The sequence below is a fragment of the Rhynchophorus ferrugineus genome, unplaced genomic scaffold (assembly GCF_030347505.1).
Source record: "Rhynchophorus ferrugineus isolate W39M unplaced genomic scaffold, kcgeb_rfMv2 rfM2, whole genome shotgun sequence".
Taxonomy (NCBI): Eukaryota; Metazoa; Arthropoda; class Insecta; order Coleoptera; family Curculionidae; genus Rhynchophorus; species Rhynchophorus ferrugineus.
Genome location: NW_027472581.1, coordinates 2,094,024 through 2,104,498, shown reverse-complemented (window position 1 = coordinate 2,104,498; position 10,475 = coordinate 2,094,024).

Sequence of the window (10,475 nt, the reverse complement as noted above, 5' to 3'; positions counted from 1 at the left end):
ATCACCACCGGTTGTGGCGAGATTTAGTAAAGAATATTCTGCACTTTAAGTCCTGCGGCATTAACAGCAGCATATTGGCTGTGAAGCACATAAGAGTCCGCAAGCGTCGGCTATGTATTGGCGATAATGATGATGGTATTACGAGATTGAGATATGGAAAAGATATATGTTATTTATATATTTTTAGATGTTTTTCGCATTGTGTTCGATTCAAACGCATCAACTTGTAGCCCATAGCGATTTGTGTGTGTGTGTATATTATTCAGACGCCTTTTGTTGAAATTAACGTAAGAAACCTAAAACCTCCAGCAAATGGGACTTATTCAGTACAATTTCAAACATTTGCAACTTGAATATGAAGTTAGTTACTATGTTATTATGTACCCGATGCTATTTAATTCGCAGTAAAACCATCTGCTGTAAATCCTGGTTATATATATATATATATATATATATATATATATATATATATATATATATATATATTCCGTATCCTTTAAAATTAAGATACAAATCATTTCAAATTAATATACACCATGAGTGTCTCAAAGGAATTTCAAAGCCTGACCCACGTTATATACTGCATGGACGCACAATTTTTTTCCATTAAACAGGAAATCCAATATAGCAAAGAAATGCTAGATAATAAATGGAAATTTATTCTGTTCCTATGTCTGAACTGTGTTATATCTGTGATGATATTGAGGATCCGATAACAAAAAATGCGATATACCCTTACATGAGAGATCCTCGAATAAAACTTGTAAAAAGCTCCAGAAGCCATCAGCCTTTTCTGATTTCCAGTCTGTCTTTATTTCCAGCCCCTAATCCAATTTACCCATATTGCCCCGGACTCTCTTCCTGGATTGATACAATCACCTACGAAATGTGGCCTTGCACCGACATAAAACCTGTTTTCTTTGGCTTATCAGCTTTTAACAGATGTTCATCGAGATATCCTGCTCCTGCTCTTACCTGAACTGTGTACGTGGATCGAGCTGACTTGATTTTTAGTTTTGATAGTCCCATATAATCGGAAAGGATCCTTTTTCCCCGCATAACATTAAAAAAGCATTTCGTTAAGTTGGCTTCCTGAGATTAAAGAAGTAGACATTTTAGGAAGTGAACATAAACAGAAAGAACAGCGAATTTTCAGTATTGATTACACAAGTTTACAGATTCAAACGTTATCAGGTCAATTGAAGAGTCCCTGGCCTAGCATAGTAAAGCATATTTATTGGCAAAATATTTTTTTTTAACATAATTCCCTTAAACTTCAAAACAGGCCTCAGTTTCATCGATCACCTCTTCATTCGACGAACATTTTTTCCCAGCGAGCTTACTTTTGAGCTCTGAGAACAGGAAATAGTCGTTGGGGGCCAGATCTGGAGAATACGGTGGATGAGGAAGCAATTCGAAGCCCAATTCATGGATTTTTGACACGGTGCATTGTTTTCGTGAAGCAGCACTTTCGTTTTCTTCAAATGTAGCTGTTTTTCGGCAATTTCGTCCTTCAAATGGTCCAATAATGCAATGTAATAGTCGCTGTTGATGGTGCTTCCTTTTTCAATCACTGAAAATTATTCCATGCGCGTTCCAAAATACATAGACATAACCTTGCCAGCCGAAGACGACATCAAGCCAAGTTTTTGCTTCAACTGTATTTTTTTCCTTCAAAAAGCAATATTTTATCAATATGCGAAATTCCATTTTATCCATTTTTTTCACAATAACAAAAGTTGCTTCACTTAAAAGGGTATAATTCAGACACATAGATAGCGCTACTAGAATTAAATCCATATGTTTTTTAGTTAGCCCTAATCCTCAAAAGATCCATATATTAATTTTACAGTTGTCAGATCATTAGTTTATGAATTATACGCTTTTAAGTGAAGCAACTTTTGTTATTGTGAAAAAAATGGATAAAATGGAATTTCGCATATTGATAAAATATTGGTTTTTGAAGGGAAAGAATACAGTTGAAACAAAAACTTGGCTTGATGTCGAGTTTCCGGACTCTGTCCCAGGAAAATCAACCATCAAGGATTGGTGTGCTAAGTTTAGACGTGGTGAAATGATCACCGAAGACGGCGAAAGCAGTGAACTCACAAAAGTGGTTGTTGCCGACGATAACATTTAAACAATCCACAAAATGATTTTCAATGACCGTAAATTGAAACTAGATGAAAAAGCTGACACTCTAAAGATATCAACTGAACGTGTAGATCATATCATTCACGAATATTTGGGTATGAGAAAGCTCTGTGCAAAGTGGGTGCTGCGCGAGCTCACTTTTAACCAAAACCAACGACAATTCGATGAATGTTGATGATTCGGAGCAGTGTTTGAAGATGATCAAGCGTAATAATCCCGAGTTTTTTCGTCGATATGAAACAATGGATGAAACATGGAAACATCCATCAATTCACTCCGAAGTCCAATCGACAGTCATCCGAGTGACTATTTCCTGTTATCAGATCTCAAAAGAATGCTCGCTGGGAGGAAATTTCTTTGATTAAAGAGGTGATCGCCGAAACTGAGGCCTATTTTGAAACAAAAGGCAAATCGTACAAAAATGGCATCGAAAAGTTGGAGGGTCGCTATAATCAGTGTAACACCCTTGAAGGGAATTATGCTGAATAAAAAAGAGTAATTTTGCCAAAAAAATGTGTTTTACTATGGTAGGCCGGGGACTTTTCAATTGACCTGTTAACCATCCATTCCGACTACTCACACAGTACAAAGTAAGGATTGTTAGGACACTAGGCGTAAAATGGCCTAGACAAAGTGCAATGGGCATTAATGTAAAATGTATGGATATCTAAAATTTTAAAAATAATGATTAATTATTTATTGATTTATATATTTATTACGGGTTATTGGTATATTAGTTTGGATATAATCTGGAAATTTTGCTGTTTTTGTACTGTGGGATAGCCTTGCAGTTCATCATCACCATTATTACACAAATGTGTAGCTAGGTCGAACCCATTATGAAACAGAACAACAAGATATGTCTTATGTACTACTGGTGAGAAAGATGGAAACTGGGCGTTATTAAGGACTTTATCAAAAGCTGTTTCCAAAACAGTCATACGCAAAAGCCAAGAAAAAATATTTGTCGGATTTTCTAAAATGGTTAATGGCTGCTGCAAAGTTTACAATATGTTTAACGTCCAATGAAGCAGCATCATGGCCTTCATTTAAAAGTGTTGATAACTTTCTTAATAAACATAAATTATCGGATTACAAGCACGTATTCGACAATTTGTTGGAAAATTGCCACAAAAATGGAGCTCTATTTATTATCTTTCGAAAGAAAATTCCTAACCGGGTGTTTAACCCTCTCTACAAGACAATCGACACAAAATCGCTCACCAAGATGTTGTCTTACAAAATAATTTTGTCTATCGATGTTTGGAAGGTTGATTCGTCGGTAAAGCACACATTATTATTGACCAATCGTATTGTTCAAAAAGTTATACTTACTCAACTCCGGTCTCTAACCGTCGATATTTCGATGTTGTTTAGCCCGATGGAGGCGTTTCTTTTTCTTGCTCTCGGTTAGACGTAGTTTTTTCGATGGCCGTCGTCCTAGTAGGTTCTCTTCAACCAACATCTGCATTATCCTCTCCAAAATTCCCTCGTAGTTTATTATCGTAGTCCAATGAGCAATGCTCTTTTTACAATTTTCAAGACAGATGGTGATGGCTTAAAATAATATTGCACCACATAAAATACCATTTATAAAGATAAAGTAATCATTTAATATTAAAATTACAACGTCTGCCCTCATAAATTACATTACCAACCTCTCAGTAAGTGTATTCAAGACCTGTTTAGTTTAACATTATATGGAAACATGTTTTTTCCCTTGTTACTGGTTAGTTAAATATCCAATTTGCACTTAACTGGATTTGGCCGACCCAAATTTCGCATTATTTAAGTTAATTAAATAATAGTGTCTGGCTTGGACTTGCTAGAAAATACATCGATCGGGTACTGATTAGTTCGGTATAATGTTATTATGTTCGGCCGATAATTTGTTAATTTTCGTGAATGCGGCTCATCAAGCTTATAATTTATATAATCACTCTATTACCCACGCGTTTGTTCACCCATTATATCTGTAACAGGATCTTTTGAATGCCCTATATATCATATTTTATATCATAAACTGTAATATAATTGAAATATTATTATCTAAATATCACTAACATAGATTATTAGGTAACTCTATTGAGTGAATATATAACCAATTCAACACTTTTTTTCAAATGCTGTTGTTCATCGGTTAAAGATTATAGTGATCAACCTGTAGTCGAAATTCGATCCCAATTTATTAAGGGAATCATGTTTCTCCCACAATAGACTAAAGGAAATAAATTAAAATTGATATTGAATGATGTGAATTGATGAGTAATGACGAAATATATATTTATTGCAAGGCCTATAGACATATTGTTGAAGAAACTATTTTCAGACATCCACATACTACAGAAAAAAGAAAGTTAAATGGTTGCCACACGAATTTCTTGTAAGAACCAGCCAGCAAAAAAAGAAGACTTCCTGCAACGAATTATGATTAGCTATGAGAACTAAACCTTCTGCGACATTCTCAAGTGCGAAAAATCGTGGAATAGTCCAGGACCTCTATGAATATTGACACTGGAGACAAAAGGGCCAAAAGCTTACTATGTATATGGTGGGGTCAGAGAGGTGCTGTTTATTGAGGACAATTGAACGAAATGAACAACGTATTAGAGTTAATATAAGCCAAATACACATCAGTATGCATTATCCAAATTAAATTAAAACTAAACTACTTAAGCTAAAGTTAAAAATACAATTATTCATTATACAAGTTCGTGTGGTTTGGTTCGCTTCAATCTTCTGATTTTCTGCATGTTGCTGTATTGCTTCCACGTCGCTGTGATGTAACAACCTTATTTCATGTTTCAACTTTGTTTTGGGTGCTTTGGATTACTAGTTGGTTTAGTGTTTTAGTGCAACCCCATATTTGTACCCCATAGGTCTGGATAGGTTTTATGATGGGCTGATTAACCAATCTCTTTAATTTTTGGTCAATTTGAGAGTATCTTCCAACTAACCAGTAGAGGTCGACTTTGAGCCTAATCTGCTCCGATTTTTGCCTAACGTGATGTTTTCAATATAACCTGCCATCGATACGTAAGCTGAGGTATTTAGCTTATTCTTCTTGAGGAATCCGGGCTGGGAAAAAGGTCTGCCTCAAGTGATATAAATAGGTTTAACTCAACATTAACATGGACAGACTTGGAGCTATTAGCTGTCCATTTTGTAGATATTATTGACTACTACTTGCATATATATCTTTTGCCATTATATCTGTTTCGTCCACAAATTTTCAAAGTACTGTTTATTTTGTTGTTGGGATATCAGCAGTATAGAACAGTTACAGGAGTAGTCCCAAGAGACTAAGCTGTGGAACTTTATCTGAATATTTAATCTAAATTTTCTTTTGAAAAGATATGATCCCATGAGTTAACAGTAATTACGCGGTAGTAATTTAATCATTCTGTAGAATAATTATAAGACGTCCAAGAATTTTTTTCAAATGTCTCTTCATCAACTGCCGTTACTCAGTGCACTTGGTCTATTTTCGAATAATTATTTGAAAATCCAAACTGGAAATCCGATAATTCTATAAATGATCTAATATGTTTTAACAGCAGCTTGTCAAATAATGTTGATATTGCAGGAAAATATTATAGAAAATAGTGCCAATAAATTCCTAGTATTTGGTTTGGTATTAGTTTCCGCCTTCTAAGGAAACCAGTTGAATTTTAGTATAAGCGATACGAAATTTTTCCTAGCCCAATATATAACACCAAACTCCCCTCTCTCTGTCATATATTCTTTCAATAAAAATAAACTAAGAATTTCCATAAATTTGAATAAAGTCTAACAATAAATCACGTCCGTATTTTATTCCCGTGATATACAGACACGTGCACGGTATAAGATTCTAACTTTTTTCCGGTATTATCAAGAAATTATTTTTACTACTTAGTCAGATGATTTGTTACAAGCTATATTATGGTTAACTAATATGGCACATAATTGAAACAACACGGGTCCTATTGAATAGTATAATAGAAAAGAAAGTCTAGAAGATCTAGCCACACTTTTTTTAATGAATCCTCCAAACATAATACACGTTTTTAATTATAAATTCCGATCTGGGTAGACTCTTTGAGCGGAAAGGTGAAAACTGCTTTCAAATGAAGCCTGTGAAAAGTATTTGACTCACTTTGTTTTTCAACTAAAATTGCATTCGTCAGCTATTTTATGAAATATATTACACACTTGGCATGTATTTTGATCAGCGATACTTATTAGTGAAATGCGATATATTAATTTCAACGGATAAACCAATCTCTTTGACTTTAGGTCAAGTTGAGACTATCTTCCGACTAACCAATACAGTTTCTTAACTTCCAATCTGATCTGTATTTTTGTCTAACCTGATGTTTCCAATTTAACCTTCCATGGAGATGGATGCTGAGGTACTCTGCTTGAGAAATCAGGCATCTGCCAAGTGTTTTAATTAGTTTTTTTTAGTCGCAACGCAAAATTAACATGACAAATGTCGTTGAACAGAAGTGTTGACTATGCAGAGGTATGCCATCCAAGAATATTGCAGTATTCATTTTCTTCGAATGCTTTTTCAACATTCGCTGTTATTTTGGAGACTTAGTCGATTGTCGAGTGATGATTTGAAAATCCAAACTGGAAATCTGGTATTTCTGTAAAAGGTTTAATACGTTTTAACTGCAGTTTCTCAAATAATTTTGATATCGCAGGAACAGGAAAAAGTTATAGAAAAGAATGCCAAAAAATGCCGTTTAAAGTAAAAGTAAATTATATTCCGCCTCCTTAGAAAACCAGTTGAATTTTACGAAAAAAAGCCACGAACTTTTTTCCAGGGCAATGTAACAGCGAATTCGCGTCATCGCAGAAACTATGACCGAAACTCCCCTTTCAATAAAAAGAGACTAAAAATTTCCATGCATTTGAATAATGTCTGACGATAAATCACGTCCGTATTTTATTCCCGTGATATACAGACACGTGTTCGGTATAAGATTCGAACTTTTTTCCGGTATTATCAAGAGATATTTGAAATTTTTCTAAATGGAATCGTTAATAAAGAAGTTTTCTGCCGTTATCGGGCGGCACCGCGAAAAAGTGGCAGGAATAAAGCGTGTTGCGAGAACAACCGTCGGATAACTTTTGACGGCAAAAGTGTCCGCCACTTTTATTGATGAGACTTTGCGGTTGTTCCCTTTTTTTTGGGCGCGAGTAGCCCGCCGTAGATCAGTGCGAGAGTTATTGGGGCTTTTTCTGCTGCTAGCACAGACCCTGCGAAATATGGCCGCTCCTATATAAATTCGAGTACGCTATTAATCCCTTCTAAGTGGATTATTTCAGTGTTTATAGCTTCACGAACTTATATATAAGATCTAGTTTATATTAATGGCTGTTATTAATATTTTCATCATCGTAAATTGTTTAGTAGATAATTTTAAAGAGGAGATTAAAGGAATTTCGTACTATCGCTCACATAGTGATCGATAATATCCTAATAATGGGTTGGTAAATAGGCAATTTCAGTTATGTTGTTTTATTTATGATCAACTAGGTTGTGCATTAAACTTGTTGTTCCGTAGGAAAAATACATTTTTACGATTTATAATACTTTTTATATATTAATAGGTTTAGCTTAATTATGCCTCCCTTTTTAAAGAAAACGAGGACATCAGGAGGCGCGAAAATTGGCACGGTTAAAGCTTATATGGAGGAAGAATTTTTAGGACTATTTAGTATCTAACATGCTCTACAATAAATTTCAATAAAACGATATACGCCCAAATAGAACAACTAAAATAGGCATCAAATCGGGGACATAAAATATATATAAACAAATATCTAATAACTGTAGATTATTCGGTGTTTCTGTTGTATGTCAATCGACTACGGATGTGCAATTAGACGTTGTGATGTAAATCTGGCGATATTAACATGGAAAGTGAGTGAGTCAAAACAGAAACAGTGTTTTATATGATTTTGTATTACTTGTGTTTATTCCCGTACTGTTGAAACTATTAAAAAATTATTGTAGTTATAATTTAACGATTAAAAAAAGTATGATCCTATAAAGTTAAATTTTACGTTATTTGTAGAGGCAACAAGTTAATGTGTCAACAACTTCCCAGAATATCAAAAGCCATCTGTCCTCTGTTTGCAACGTATTTAGATTTTTGCGAGCAGCTTTTTCAGATTTACAATATTGACATTAATCAATCCATTTTCAATTTTAATAATTGCAATTAATCGGGTATCTGGTAGTAATTGATAAAGTTCTGGAGACATAGTATTATTTAGAAGTAATTACAAAATGTATTAAGATGTTTCGCTAAATTCTTCTGTAATTTCAAAAATATTAATAAGTAATAATAAAAATATAAAAAATAATAATAAAGTAATTTTTTAAAGCAGCAACCAAATACTGCAAACAATAAATACATTAATAAGTACATCAAGAGTTAATATGAATATTATCAATTATACAATAGTAGAATTTAAATTACTCATTTGTTGCTGAGTTTTAAACCTCATGTGGGACACAAGGCAAATTGAAAAGAAGTAGATTAATGGTGAGATTTCAGAATATTACTTTTTTTTATTAATCTTTTAGATATTTAACGTTGTTAATAAAAGTTAATGTTAATCTTTCTGATATTTAACGTTGTCTGTTTGCGGAAGTTCATGACAATTCATTTTTACTGAGGGACATGTTCTTTTACAAAAGGTGAATGTCACATGGGTAGATTTTATTTCATTTGCTTTGAACGCCATGTTTTCAACCATAATTGGACTTTGTTAAGATGAAGTTGGAGGTTTCTTGTGGCTGATACTGGATACTCGTGTGATGATAAAACCGCTGTATCGTCAGCATATGTTGCAACAGTAGTATTTCTTGAGGTCGGTAGTTCAGCTGTATATAGCAGATATAACAATGGGCCAAGAACACTGCCCTGCGGAACACCCGAATATATTAAATATAGGTCTGTGCGATACGATGTTGAAAAATGTTGAATAATGCAATAATTAAGTAAATAACGATGCAATTTTAAATAAAACTCTAGGTAAATAAATTATTCGTTTATCAAATAAACCTGATTTTCAATTCAATTTATTGTTTTTCAATATATATAACAAGCAACAGTATCTACTGACATCAAGAATAATTATATTTATAGAAATTTATAGAAAAGGCTAGCAATAGCGAGTAAAGGTCACAAAGCTGATTATTTTCTACGCCAAAGGTCTACCAACGTTACAAGATATATGGAAAAAACATTAATACAAATAAATCGGGGTTTTTACGTTTCTACAGCTTGCTCTTTGGAATTGACACTTGTTGTTAACAGCTTTCATTGTCAAAATGCAAATTATATGGCAAAGGAACCTCGATATAAAAGGAGATGAAACCTTCTAGGCACTAAATATAATTATTATGGTGTTAGACATTGCATATACTTGAATATTACTAGGATAGAGAGGAGTAATTTCCATTTTTCCTAAAGCTTGGCTCTAAAATAGTAAGTTTTTTTAGAACTGATTCCAGTGGTTCTTTTTAAGTTATTTCCTTTTTATCTGGTAAAGTCTATTTTAATTTGTGTATTTGCTTTAACAATGTAATGTTCGCAGAAAGATGAATGGAGTTTGGTTTGATTAGGATAGTTTGGAGTGAATTGGTTAGGAAGTTTTGATACACCAAGCATATAGCCCAGACCTTACTCTGTCCGACTACCATTCAATGCCCAACTCTCTCACTGGTGTAAGACTGACTTGAAAAGAATCTTGTAAAAATCACTTTGTTCAGTTTTTCGACAAAAAATCTCAGTTACCAAGTGTTACAGTGTCTGAATAAAAACATGATTATAAAACTGAAAGACGCAGGTCCTGAATCAAAATGACACATTTAGCCTACAAGTAAGGCTAAATTCATTTTGAAAAGTATGATAAAACCGAAACGACTTTTTCTGCAATCAATCAAATTATGTTCCAACAACACTTGTTAAACTACCAGTAATTTATTAGATTAAAACAAAGAATGGTTTCAAATTATATTTTAGAGAATTTTATTTTAACTCAAGTATCCATCATGTTAAAAAACACCCTTTAGATTACAATCAACTGAAGAAGCATATTTTACCGTGTAATTAATACGTAAATCCTATTCTTATTAATTAATTTCATACGCGATATGGTATAAAATTTTCATCCAGCGCCTTATTAATTAAGCAGGGAAAATGAGTATGTAAGTTGGAGCTGCCTCATCTAAATTGTTTAATCTCGTACCAATTTGACCGTCTGATAGAAGTTTCTCATTAATTATTAGATGATTTAGTATCAATGGATCCCAG